Source organism: Amblyomma americanum, chromosome 8 (genome assembly GCF_052857255.1).
Source record: "Amblyomma americanum isolate KBUSLIRL-KWMA chromosome 8, ASM5285725v1, whole genome shotgun sequence".
Taxonomy (NCBI): domain Eukaryota; kingdom Metazoa; phylum Arthropoda; class Arachnida; order Ixodida; family Ixodidae; genus Amblyomma; species Amblyomma americanum.
The window spans coordinates 119802530-119817157 of NC_135504.1; the positions used below are offsets into that span (position 1 = coordinate 119802530).

A 14628-nucleotide genomic window follows, 5' to 3' on the forward strand; every position below is an offset into this window, starting at 1 on the left:
CAGAAAATAAAAAAAGGAATAGAAAAGGGTCAGCATAATAATCAAAGAAACGCCTGCCCCCAATAGAGAGCCTGAGGAAGGACCTTGCATAGCCGTTTTGAATTTCTTCATTAAAGCTACAGACTTGTCAAAGAATTGTTGCCGAGTCTGGAACGTCACGACCGTTTTGACAGAATGCATGAATGGGCTCATAAAGCAATGCATAGGCTGTTTAATAAGGCGGAACCGATTGCAAGATTCCGTAAGTTGATCAGTCTTTCACACCACTTGTTCGCTTCTGTCGAGCAGCTTATCGTACCGGACGAACATTCAGCGTGTATAGTAACACTGTGAACTGTAGTGTGTGATCCTTCATTTTCATTCTCTAAGCTAGGAATGTACATAATAAGAAATATATTTCAATTCAGTACATTGACAGCACCCTTCGATTGACATTTTTCAGCGGTAAGCATATTGTAACGAATAGTACACCAAAAAACACTCGGGGACCAAGGAGCTACACAGCCGGTAGAGCGAGCACGAGCACGTTAATGATTCCCAGCTGGTCTAAATTATTCCGGAGCCCTCCACTACGGCACCTCTTCTTCCTTTCTTCTTTCGCTCCCTCCTTTATCCCTTCCCTTACGGCGCGGTTCAGGTGTCCAACGATATATGAGACAGATACTGCGCCATTTCCTTTCCCCAAAAACCAATTAAAAAAAAGACTCTAACAAAAGACAACAAGGATAACAACATGTAACGAATAGTACACCAAAAGCACTCGGGGACCAAGGAGCTACACAGCCGGTAGAGCGAGCACGAGCAGGAAGAAGATTTTCTTCGTCCTCTGCTTCTATCGCCTGAGTTCCCTTCGTCCTCCTCTTCTATCACCTGTGTCATTGCTCCCTCCCCTGCAGCATCGCCCCGATGCGGCCATCGTGCGCTAGAGTGACGAGCAGAAAGCGAGCGTGCTAGGGTGAGGCACGAGGATCACAACATAGAACAGGGCACAGCGGTCAGCCTCAAGTTCAATCGGGGGGTCGGTCGTGGTACGGCTTCATACGAACGACGTGCACAACGTCGGTAAGCTTGCGTCTGTGGGATGAGCTGGCTTGGGTGGCGGGTTGAACTTCGTAGGTGCCGTCGCTAATGCGGCGGAGGACACGGTATGGGCCGAAGTATCGACGGAGTAATTTTTCAGACAGCCCGCGGTGACGAACGGGCGTCCAAATCCACACATAGTCGCCTGGCTCGTAGGCAACGAAGCGCCGTCCCTGGTTGTAGCGGCCAGCGTCTAGTTGCTGTTGACGGTGTATGCGCTGTCTTGCCAGTTGCCGCGCTTCTTCCGCACGCTGCACAAAAGTGGCGATGTCGAGGTCAGGGTCACTCTCGCAGTGGGGGTCAACAGGCAGCATAGCATCCGGCGTAGTAGTAACTCGACGGCCGAAGACAAGCTGTAAGGGAGTGAGCCGCGTTGTCTCCTGCAGTGCCGTATTGTAAGCGAATGTAGCGTATGGCAGAATTTGGTCCCAGGTTTTATGCTCTATATCCAGGTACATGGAAAGCATGTCGGCCAGAGTTCTGTTGAGCCGTTCCACCAAGCCATTGGTCTGCGGGTGGTACGCCGTCGCACGTCTATGGCTGGTGTGCGTCAGTTTCAGCACAGCCTGGGTTAGGCGGGCTGTGAAAGCTGCCCCACGGTCAGTAATAATGACCGCAGGGGCGCCATGACGCAGGACGATGCTGTGGACAAAAAACTCGGCTACTTCGGCAGCAGTTCCGCTCGCAAGCGACGTGGTCTCAGCATAACGTGTCAAGTAGTCCGTCGCAACAGCGATCCACCGTTTTCCAGTGGATGACTTCGGGAAGGGGCCAAGGAGATCTATTCCAACTTGTTGAAAAGGGATCTTCGGTGGCGCTATTGGCTGAAGAAATCCGGCTGGTTTCATGGGTGGAGACTTCCGGCGTTGGCAGTCGCGGCAGGTTCGCACGTAGGTCTGCACTGATGGAAGTAATTTGGGCCAATAGTACTTCTCCCGAATCCTTGACAGCGTGCGACTGACTCCCAAGTGGCCGGCGGACGGCTCGTCGTGACAAGCGCTCAAGATGTCAGGTCGTAACTGGTGGGCACCACGAGTAAAAATGTTTTGGTGGACTTTCCAAAGTTGCGCTTGTAGAGAACGCCATTTCGCATGGTGAAGGATTGCAGGCCACGACGAAAAACACGCGGAACCCGACCACTGTGACCTTCCAGGTGCTCGATGAGCGGCGCTAGCTCCGGGTCCGTTCGTTGAAGCTGAGCCACATGGGATGGGCTAAGAGCACAAATGAAAGGAAGATCTTCGGTGATTTCTTGCGGAGCGTGGTTCACGGGCGCGCGTGATAAGCAATCCGCATCTTGGTGCTGCCGGCCCGACTTGTAAACGACAGTCACGTCGTACTCTTGCAAACGGAGGCTCCACCTAGCCAACCGGCCGGACGGATCTTTAAGGCTTGCCAGCCAGCATAACGAGTGATGGTCGCTGACAACACGGAAGGGTCGTCCGTACAGGTATGGACGAAACTTGCTGATGGCCCAGATCACCGCAAGGCATTCTTTCTCTGTCGTCGAATAGTTCGCCTCCAATCGCGAAAGTGTTCGGCTCGCGTAAGCGATAACGCGTTCCACGCCGTCCTGCCACTGGATAAGTACCGCCCCAAGGCCAACATTGCTGGCATCGGTGTGTATGTCGGTGGCGGCGTCTTCATCGAAATGGGCGAGTATCGGGGGGCTGTGTAGGCGGTTGCGGAGCTCCTGAAAAGCTTCTTCTTGGTCGCTTCCCCACAGAAAGGGTATTTCGTCTCTAGTCAGTGCTGTCAACGGGTCAGCTATTCTGGAGAAATCGGGCACAAAGCGTCGGTAGTAAGAACAGAGGCCCAGAAAACGTCGAAGTGCCTTCTTGTCGGTTGGGCGCGGAAAACTGGAGACGGCAGCAGTCTTGTCGGGGTCCGGAAGCGAAGTTCCGTGAAACCAAAATGACACTTCTCGGGCTTGATCGTTAGTTGCGCGCATTTCAGGGCTCGAAGCACGATGCGCAGCCGGTACAAGTGTTGATCGAAGGTAGGCGAGAAAATGACGACGTCGTCCAAGTACACCAAGCAAGACTGCCACTTCAGACCGGATAAAACGGTGTCCATCATACGCTGGAACGTGGCCGGCGCCGAGCAAAGACCAAACGGGAAAACCTTGAACTCGTATAAACCGTCTGGAGTCACGAAAGCCGTCTTCTCTCGGTCTCTCTGGTCCACCTCTATCTGCCAGTATCTGCTTTTGAGATCTAATGAGGAGAAGAACCTGGCGTCACGTAATCGGTCGAGGGCATCGTCAATCCTGGGAAGCGGATAAACGTCCTTTTTGGTCACGTTGTTTAGTTTCCGGTAATCAACATAGAATCTCAAGGTGCCGTCTTTCTTTTTGACAAGGACCACGGGCGACGCCCATGGACTTGTTGACGGCTGAATAACATCGTCTGCAAGCATTTCATCGACTTGCGTTTTAATGGCTTCGCGTTCCTTAGGAGAAACACGGTATGGGCGCTGGCATACAGGCGGCGTGGCCTCGTCTGTGATGATACGATGCTTGGCGACAGGTGTACGACCGACCCTGGAGCTGGTGGCGAAGCAATCTGCAAAATCTGCTAGAAGAGCAGACAGAAGATTCTTCTGCTCAGGTGCCAAGTCCGGGTTGATTTTCACGGTCTGCAGGGCGTGGCATGGTGCGGCCTCGTCTTGAGGGCTGGCCCCGACGGCGCATAAATCAGGCAACACAGTAACTTCGTGAAGTAAGGCAACAGCCGTGTCCCTGGCGAGGTGCTGAACCTCGTTGGCGAAGTTCGTGAGTAGGACACTAGTGCAACCGTTATGCAACTGGACGAGGCCTCGAGCGACGGCTATTCCCTTCGCGAGCAGCAGCGGGAGGTGGCTATCCGCGATACCCTCGTAATCGTGGAAAAAGTCATGTCTCACGAGGATCAGGACGCTAGACCGTGGTGGCACCATCACGTCATCGTCGACTATACGCAGAGCGTTGATTCCCGGATCTCTGTCGGTATGCGCCACGGCCTGTTTCGTCGAGAACGTGATCCGGGCTTCGTTCAGATCAATGACAGCGCCGTTCGTCTGCAGAAAGTCGAGGCCCAGGATCAAGTCCCTCGAACACTCGGACAGTACCACGAATTCACAGACGTACAGAAAACCACGGATGCCGACCCTTGCAGTACACTTGCCAGCAGGGGTAATCAGGTGACTCCCAGCAGTACGAATGCTCGGCCCAGACCATCGCGTCAAAACTTTCTTTAATTCTTGGGCGAGGGCACGGCTCATTACGGAGTAATCGGCACCGGTGTCGAGTAAGGCGGAGACGTCGACTCCATCAATTGTTACGTACAAATCGGAGGTAGCGTGTCGGATGCTGTCGCGACCTGCCCCCGGCGAAATGGCGTATCGGCGTGATGGTGGCGGAGGATCTTCACATTTCCCTACAGCAGCGGCCTTGCCTCCGGAGGCCGCCGGCATTAGTTTTCCCGGCGTGGGCTGGGCGAACGGCGTCCGGAATAGCTTTGCGCTCCGCGGGGACTTGGAGAACGGTAGCGCATTGGGGACGGTGATCGAGACCCGCGGCGACCGGATGTGACGAGATTCTGCCGCTCCAATAGGTGAGAGGCTATCTCAAGTGGCCTTTCGCCATTGCGAGGGCAGGGGTCGTCCGGGGCGAAACCCCGCAGGCCAACGCGGCGGTACGGGCACGCCCTATAGAGGTGATCCGCCTCGCCACAATGATAATTAGAGGGGCCGACGGTCTGGGGCCCGCCACACTTGACTCTTACGCGTCCGCTCGTAGGCTGGCAGAGCGGGGTCACGAGGGGGACCCGGTGGCCGCACTGATGGAGCCGCGGCATTGATGGTGTAGCCCGACGTCGGAGCTTGACGGAGTACAGACGCGTACGTGGGTCTTGCGTCAAGCTGGAGGGGTGCCTCAGATGCTTGTTGTTGGGCTGCGAGGCGCACCTCGTCGCGGACGACGTCAGTCAGCGACGCGAAGGATGGCATGTTAGAAGGCGTCCAAAGGGCTTGGAGTTCCTCCCGGACGACGGAACGGATGAGTTCGCGTAAGTCGTCCGGGGCGCTTCCGAGATGCATAGAACAGGTGTCTGGCCCGAAGGCGTTGACGTCACGATTGTATTGGCGGGCTCGTTGCTGTAGAGTCTTCTCCATGATGGCCGCCTCGCTGAGAAACTCGGCCACAGTGCGCGGTGGGCTGCGCACGAGTCCCGCGAATAGCTCCTGCTTGACACCACGCATTAAATGGCGAAGCGTCTTGTCTTCCGACATAGAGGGGTCCGCGCGCTTGAAAAGGCGGGTCATGTCCTCAAAGAACATGCGGACACTCTCGTTCGGGCGCTGGTTGCGCGAGTGTAGCGCAGCTTCAGCTCGCTCCCGGCGGTCGGCGTTTGGAAACGTGGCGAGCAGGTTGCGGCAGAAGGCCTCCCAGGATGGAAACAAAGCCTCATGGTTTTTGAACCATGTCCGCGCCGACTCTTCGAGAGCGAAATACACGTTGTGGAGCTTCCGCTCATCGCTCCACCCGTTGTAACGGGCGACACGCTCGAATGTCTCGAGCCAGTCCTCGGCGTCCTCGAACACGTCGCCATGAAAAGACGGGGGTGTTTGTGGCTGCTGGCACAGGATGTGAGCTGGGAGCCTACTCTCAGTTGACATGGCAGCTGGCTCCTCCGACGTCCGAGGCTGTGTCGTCCTGGTGGCTGCCGGAAGGGGTCCGAACTCTGGGGACTCTCCTCGCAGGCGGTGGCCGCGGCGCTGGTGGACCGGGGTGAGATCCGTGATCACAGGTGGGCTGCGCGGGTCTGGAAGCGTACCCAGCACCTCCACCAGATTTGTAACGAATAGTACACCAAAAAACACTCGGGGACCAAGGAGCTACACAGCCGGTAGAGCGAGCACGAGCAGGAAGAAGATTTTCTTCGTCCTCTGCTTCTATCGCCTGAGTTCCCTTCGTCCTCCTCTTCTATCACCTGTGTCAATATTTTCTTATTTACACTGTGTGCTTAATAAATTCCTGAGCATAGATATAGCCTATAATATTCATGGAGTCTTACGCAAATTATCCTATTGGCGTTTTCTTCCTTCCACTGTTCTAGCATATGTTCGGTTGCTAGCGGTTATCGTTGGTAATAAAACTCACGATATTACTATATTCTGCTTCTAAAAAAACTGCAGTTGATTGAATTTGCTTTTTATAACTTGTCATGAATTACATTTATAGCTCTGGATAATCTCAAACAGCGCATTTACATTATCCTCCCTCCGTTTGTTGTTAATTTTCCTAAAACCGTGCACTTTCCATCTTACAGCTTCACAGAAAATTTGTGCTGTTCCTTTTTATTTATTTTTGTAGCTGTAATATCCTTAAGATAATCGTTATGGCGCTGCACGCAAGTCGAAAACGTCGACAATCTGCGAGCAGTGAAAATATTAAAAGTACATTTACGAACACTGTTATTCGCCAACATAACATACGTAAACTTTGATATCAATAGGCGCACCCGTATTTTCTTATACGAGTTTCTTCTACCCACATAAAGTGACGCCACTTTTGATGCCTCCGGCGGCAAAGCGTAGTGAATAGCGTCCGTGCTTGCTGGAACCGCGATACCAGTTGGGCTCGATCGAAGCACGCGCCTTCAATGTGCTCCGTTCGTTCTTTACCTCACACCAGATGGCGCCACCCTACAGCCTCTGTCGCCGAGGTTGTGCAACGAGAGTCTCCATTGGCCAGAAGCATGACGCCGGCCCGGATCCCATTGGCTCAAAAAGTCACTCGCTCGCAAGGCGTCAGCGAGCTTTCACCGGGAGCAAGCAGTGGCGCGTGCGGTTTGGCGCCAAAGTGTTTGTGCCGAGTGCCAGACGAGTTCCAGGCCAGTAGAGTGAGAAGCCCGACGCTTTGGTTTGGTCGATACGGTGCGCTTATCATCTCCGGTCGGAGGTTTGGGGTCAATTTTCCGCGAACTGTTTGCGCGCTTCGATTTGAAATTTGTAGAGAAAAAACTTCGTCGCTTTTGTCATTGTTTTACTCCTCGTCCGTTCTCTCGGCTTTATTTTCCGGGCAGCGCTCTTAGCATTTTCAGTACTATCTAATTTTTCAAGCGCTCTTCCGTGGACTAGTGCGTCTCTGGAGCCTGTGAAGCAACAAGTTGGCTCGTTTTGGTTGGTGGTGGGACGGACGCAACATGAGAAGTGCCCGTTCTTCTGGCCTCCTGCTGTGGACGAATTAGGTAGTTGTCATCAGTGATTTGTGTTCTCCTGTGAAGTATATCTTGTTCTGCATCACATATTACGACCCCACAAACTTTTGGCATTGAAAACTTTCTGGAATACTTTCTGCCGAGCGGTTAGCGGTGGCCCAATGCCAAGTGTGTGATGCGTCTGCGAGGATGACTGCCGAGGTTAAAAGGTCTTAAAAGATGTTGAAACCACCGCGCAACGGTGTCCCAAGTTCCTAACGTTCTTCGACTGCGCTCAGTGGCAAATATCGAAGACATCACTTGGTGCTGTGCTGACAGTTGAACTTCTGCGTTACCATTGTGGTGACTTCATCTTTCCAGTTTTTGTCTCCAGACCGCACCTTTATTAAATCTATCACGACTACCTTCACCTTGCTGTGAGAGTGCATAAGACAGTGCGTGGCGACTGCCTACGTCATTTCCTGCAGATCTTCGGACGATACCTTTCCAGGATTCTACATTTACCGGCTTCGTGTGCTCCCACAAGTCCTCAAATGTTTAGAGTCCAACTATTTGGAAAAAAAAGAAATCCGTGGTCTTAGAAAGTTGCATCGTCTGCTGCAAATATCTTTGACGTATTGCGCCAAACAGGGAGTCAAGTTCTGATTACAAGGAGACGGTAACCTTCTGTTTCGGAGTCAAGCAATAGGCAGGCAGAACTCTTACCGTCAGTGCTATTTCCGTCGTCAGTGCTCAGTTTCATCCCCGCGAAGCGTTCGTGACTTTTTCGTGGACTCAGACTGGAGCCACTCAGAATTGTTTTTTCTCACCGTTGCCCTACGGGATGAAAAGTTGTGTGAGTCCGAAAGGCGCCGCTTTAATCGCAACCCAACGACGGAGTGAAAAAAGGTCTTGTGCGGCAGATTTGACGTGCTAGTGCAATTATTTGTCCTTTTTTACATCTCGATTTGACAGTCGTCGAAGATTTTGGCTATTTTTGAAAATTTTGAAATTACTTCAGAGCATCAGGAGCGAATTAACAAGACAACGAGGCGATACAGGAAAGGCCACAAGTGAACTTTCATTACCAGTTCCTTGAAGCATTCCGTGAGATAATTGCGTCACTAATTCCATCAAGCCGTGCTAAAGTTGAGCTCTTCTATTGGAATTTAGGAGGCGGCGCTGAAACCAAGAGGACGACATTAGTTAGAGTGATGCGAGTGCTGATGGTTGGCCTGAAGGCACGTTTTTCGGCTTCACAGAAAAGAGTGAACTGAAGAGCCTTTGTGCGCCGGTTACAAAGTTTTACTGGTGACTTTGACACTCATCACGCATCGGCCATCAAACGGTGGATTCAGTGGTTTAGGTTTCGCGTGGCGCGGAGTATTGATCTCTCCTGTTCGGCAAGCTTTCAAGTATCCAAGCCGTCCCAAAGAAAAGGATTATCACCTTTGCAAGGATGGATTCCTTGATATAGCTTTGTCAGATAAAGGTGAGCGATATATTTTGCCCTCCTTTGCGTCTTCTTAAAAAAATAAATTCACGGCACTTCCTGTAAAGGTAAACATTTCCATGTCCCGCCTTAGAAAGGCTATAGAACGCGATTCTGTGATGAAAATTTAGTTTCTTTGGATATAAAGCATACTTATACAAATTCAACAACGTACAATGTAAATCGCGAAGTCACAATTAAGCTGGTTATATAAGATTCCTGCCATTCTCAGAGTTCAAAATGTTCACTAGAGCATACTTACGAGAAATAAATACCTCACGGTTGTTATAATGATGTGACGTGACATTAAACATTAGTGGGAAAGTTGTATTTTTTCCGAAATTGATTAATTTTTTTGTTGCAGAAACAGAGATGGTGCACAGAAACGGTTCTCTACACATTTCATAATTTTAGTAAAAATACTTAATAAGGGATAAGTGAGACTTAATTGTTCCGTTGGCACTAAATGGGGGTGAAGAAAATGGGACCTATTTGTCCCATTGACCTGCATGGCTTTCCTCACTGAGTTAGTCTCTGCTAACCACTTCATAAACTTGTTCTTACTACTCCTCCATCGTGGACCACCCATGGCACGTACGCCTTTGTTCGACTTTCAAAGTTTTGTGAGTACTTCACCCGAGACACCAACTATATTTGCTCATTTTTTTTACTCTCCATATTCTTTCGGAAGGGCTTCTTGCTGCGGGCGGTTCTTAATGTTTGGCTATTGATGGTTTGAGCGCCCAAGAACAAACTCTGTATGCAATGTTTGAGAAGTATCACTCAATATTCAGTCGTTAAATGTCCAACTATTTTCAGCGTGGTAAAAAAAAAAAAGTACTGCCCCCTTATTAACTGTCATCTCAAATCTTCGGAACAAGTGCACGCTGTTATCTATAGTTCTTACTCGCTAAGGAGGAAAAAGGAATCACTCACCGGGAATTCGGATTTGGTTTTTTCCATAATAAAACTGGTCAATACCCAGTCTATAGATTTCTTATAGACTCTATTGCATTCCTTTAGATATTTATTTTTGTCCATTCATCGTCTATAGGAGTCTGTAGACAAAAGTCTACTAATTACGATACCAATCACTAATCACTCTACTAATCATGGCCATAAATCTATAGATTGCCTATAAACTGTCTATAGGATTTGTATGGTCTATAGACTGTTCTCAAGGGTTTGCCTATTGAGAGTCTGTAAAGTTTATAGACAGAAGTCTATGGGCAGTCTATAGACTCTCTAAAATATTTTTGTAAAGTTTTGCCAGATCGAATATCGCGAAAAATTTGCAACGATGAAGTGAAAATTTCCATTTCGATGAAACGAGCTAATGCGCTCTGCCGCGTCCAGCAATCTCTACCTTGCAATATCTTCAGCCGCCGACTTGCCGACCGAAAGAACTTTAGCAGTTTCTTACGAAACGATCTCTCTCCGTAATCAATCCCTTGTCTCCCGCCTTGATGACTTCCTGTTTCTTCTTTCTTGGCTGCTCAGAGACCTTCAGACAAGATAAAAAGCACTGAGCGGGGCTTGGCGAAGAGAGATCAGAGCCTTCATAGCACTAAATCGCTTTAGACGTAGTACCCCTCTCTGAAAGGCAGCAGTCTTTTATTTTAGCAAAATGCTGCAAAACTCCAGAACTTTCCGACCTCTGACCAAGAAAGACTGAGTGCAGTATAATGAAATTTCTTTCCTGTCATGCTTGGTAAGTTAATGCTAAAGTGATGTACAAACAGGCCAACACTTTGAGAGTACATGCAAAAATAGCAGTATGATTTCTTGTTTCCGCTTATACGAGGAAAGTAGGTCAGAAATAATTTATACACTGGTGTCGCAGGGCCAAGACTAAATATACATTGCCCCTGTTTATCTGATTTCGCCATCATTTCTGTGCGCGCAGCGCATCCTAAAGCCTGTCATATCACCAATTCCAGGCCTAGTCAATGAAAGAACAACGAAGAAATAAAAAAGATTAGCTCCTCAAAAAAATGCATTTTTTAACGATGTATTTTTTGAGATGCCAATAGCCAGCTATCATTTAAAATAAATGCTCTTTAATACTATTATCCATAGCTGACAATTTTTTTCCAAGAACTCCTTAGGAAGAGAAGGCTGTTTTTTTGAGCACATTACCTTCTACATGTCGTATAGGAGTCGCTCATACCGGCGAAGAAACAGGGCCATGCGCTTCCCAGCAATACTTTTTACTCAGACTGCTTCAATACAAAACAACAATAGCTGAACTGGCGCTTTCATTTGACGGTGTTCAAGTAAAGCAGCAATTTAGTAAACCTAATTCACTGAGCCTCATGAAGAGAGACAGATAGGAAAGCTTTCCTGAAACCCGACTCAAGACACCGGAAATGCATTTTTTATAACCGGACAGCAGCCAACTTGTCGGGAAGGAATACCGCGGAGCATCTCGCATTCGCTTGCTAATTATGTGTCCCCATATCTTCATGGCAAATAGAACTTGAACGGACGTTGATCCTTGCCGTAATGCATATTTCGTCGACAGCTGGAATGGTGCCAAAAGCCGTTGCCTGTTTATTAGCACTGGGCAGCGATACCTTTTCCCCAGAATGTTGGAGTAACCGCGGGTTGCAACCAGTAATGGGGTGTTCACGTGGTAGTGGGAAGTAAAAGTGTAGAGTATAAGGCAGACGTTCGTTACGCGTGGGATCTCGCGTCACACGAAGTCAGTTATGCGAGATAGTAAATTTTTGGGTTTTGTGTGCTTAAGCAACAAAGAGCTGATCAGAGCAGTGGTAGAGGTTGGCCTCGTGCTATATTTACACCACCTGGGTTTTTAAATGTGCGTATACATCGCAAGCCGCAAGAGCATTTTTGCATTTCTGGTTCATTAAAATGCGGCTACCAAGGCCAGGATTCTATCCCACGACGTTGGGATCAACAGCTGAAAGCCAAAGCCACGGAGATACAGCGGAAGTCATCCATTAACGTCCATCGATATAAGGTGGTCGTCTTGCCTGAGAGACGCTGAGACGAAAGATGATCATGGTAGAAGGAAAATTAGTGTCGCAGAAGGATCATTAGTCAAGTAGTGCCGGAGTTCTGTTTAGTAATTTTATATTTATCTCCTTCGTCGTTGGGGCATGATGAGGAGAGGCTGGAACTTTTGATTACGGATACCGGACGAAGGTCCCAGCTCACTTCATGTACAAAATGTAAAGAATAAACGCACATCTGTCACATTAAAATGATGGCTTCCTATTACGCACAAAAATATGCATTCGGAACAGCGTGTAGCCGGGTTTGAACCTGACCTCAGCGGCCGTGATTCGATGGAGGCGAAACGCAAGAGGCGCCCTTGTGTTGGGCGATATCAGGGCACGTTAAAGATCCCCAGGTAGTCGAAATTATTCCAGAGCCCTCCACTAAGGCACCTCTTTCTTCCTTTATTCCTTCCTTTACGGCGCAGTTCACGTTTCCGACGATATGTGAGACAGTTGCTGCCCCATTTCCTTTCTTCAAACACCAATCTTCAGTTTTCACAACAACCTGAACATACACTACCATACAAAAAAGGCAGAACACCGATGCGGCATAAATCGCAGCAGCGTTTATTTAAATGCAGACTCTTGTAATGATCTAAGAAAGTCTTCAGTATTTAAGCAAACATACTACAAAATACAAAAATATTCTTAATGAACGTTGTGTGGTATATAATAAATCATGAAAAAAAAATTAGAAACGAGAAGGAGGTCAAAAATGCAAAACTTTTATTCCTAGTAAAAAATAAATTCAACAAGAACAGTTCTGTTAACTTTCACTGATGTGAAAAATGAAAGCGGGTCACTGTAACTGTCACAAAAAAATATTTGCCTTTTGAATTTTTTAAATTCAGGATAATGCTTGTTTAGAAGGAACAATGTTACCACACTGAGTATAAGGTAGGAAGGGAGACATAGGAACGAAAAACGAAGCACGGGCGCAGACTTCCAAATGTTTATCCATGAGTTAAAGCAAAGCTGTATAAGCGCAGGACCGAAGCGTGCAGCAACCTTTGTCAATTCGAACAAGTACTGATCTATTTTTCTTTCCTTTGGTAAGCAAAAACACAGGAAACAAAATTGCATCATTCGAGAAGGCCGTACAGAACATCCGTGTATACATCATGTCGCTAGGAGCCTAATGCCAGAGCAAATTTAAAAATGAATCAAAAGTAGCAATCTCCCTGTATAAAGGTGAATGGAAGAATAAAACTGGAGGTGACATACCAGATTGGAAGAACAACAATCAAAGAAAATAAAGGCGATGGTGATAGAGCAAAAGCATGGCAATAATATGTAAAACCAAATATGACAGAATGGAAACGACAATGAACAATTGTATAGGTCGTCAATAAAACCAAATAAAAGGATACATTTTCGAGCCCGAAAAACAGTTTACAGCGAAGCATGGCGATGGTCATAGGATGCATGCTATGAAGTATGTAAAACCAATCATCAAGGGTTGGAAAGAACAAGTGTATAGGTGAACATTAACACAGGATGAAAAAATAGTTTTTCTCTTTCTTTTTTTTTGGTTTTGTGGTATCTGGTTATCTGGAATGAAGCTCCTAAATACATTATGTGTGATTGCCCACTTATTCTATCTGGCCTTCCTCAATCATACATAAATCATGAAATGTTGAAATCCGCAATGTTTCCCATTCTTCAATGCGAATTGAGGCAGAGCACTAATTACTTGAAATTTTTATGAATAACGGTTGTTTTGTTAATTATTGCCCCCTGGATTGGTTTTAAAAAAATTTGAAGATGTGAGCTCGCACTGCGGTTTGTAATGTGACCACTGGTGCCAATTTTGGGCCCCCAGGTACTTTTCAAGCTGTCATAAACCATCTTTTTCTCCTGGTGGCGTTCAACCTCAATTTGAAAACAAATCAATCGAATTGAATTGATGCGACTTTGTTTTCTGTATTTTTGTTTGCTCCGGAAAAGAAAACTATCACTACCTGTGGGAATTCGGAAAAGTGCTTGCGTGCTTCGGTTCCGCGCTTATAAAGCATATGCTTGCACTCATCAATAAGCAGTTGAAAGTGTTCGCCCGTGGTGTCGCTTTCGTTCCTATGTCTCCTGTCCTCTCTTATTCTCGCTGCCCTAACTTTTACTGAAATTAACCAAATACTCCGCAAGAACTTTCTACCATGTTACTCACTTCCGCAAAATTCTGAAGTAATTATAATTATTCGCTGCAAGACAGGTTATTATTTTCCATCTTTTGCTCCGATTTTAGCGGTCGGTTGCGTGGCTTGGTGGAATTTACGTCCGTAACGCTCTTTACCGTCCTACTGCACATACATTTTAGTGCAAAAGCTCTATTGGCCACGAAATCGCGTTCCCACCGAGGTCGCACCGCACCACGTGACCAACCACGCGGCTGGTCACGTGACCACCGCGTGACGAATCATGTGACAACAACTAGCCAGACAACCAGACTAACCTGGACTTGCAATCAAGATTAACCAAAGCTAACCAAGCTATGCTACGTATATGCTACGTGCCAGTGCGTATATGCGCATGCTACGTGTTTTCGCAACGTATATTCTGGCATAACGAAGCTAAGCCAGTGCCAATTTCTTCCTTCGTGCATAACCTTGAGAATTTTCATCTAGCGAGTCGGTTAAGCTCGCAGCAGAAAATATTGTCACGGACGCCGGTAGGACGTTCAATCTCTGGCAGAACAGTACCTGGCGAGCACACTGCGCAGAGCGTAGCCGGCAGGGCCTAGCACCGAGCAGAAGAGGACGAAGTCCGGCGCGCGACAAAGGTCGAAGACAGACCGCACGGGGGAGCCGGTAGCGTGATGGCTAAACTAAGTGCGGCATTGTCCCTCCCCTCTGGAAAG

General features: G+C 48.1%; 1 pseudogene across 1 annotated transcript in view; it reads left to right on the top strand.

Annotated features, from left to right (window-relative positions):
• The first annotated feature begins 6896 nt into the window (after positions 1-6896).
• LOC144102057 (allatostatin-A receptor pseudogene) overlaps positions 6897-14628 on the top strand; it is a 68739-nt pseudogene continuing 61007 nt past the window's right edge. Inside the window, exon 1 of the transcript XR_013308161.1 lies at positions 6897-8751. The product of XR_013308161.1 is annotated as an allatostatin-A receptor pseudogene (transcript). The remainder of the gene's footprint in view (positions 8752-14628) is intronic.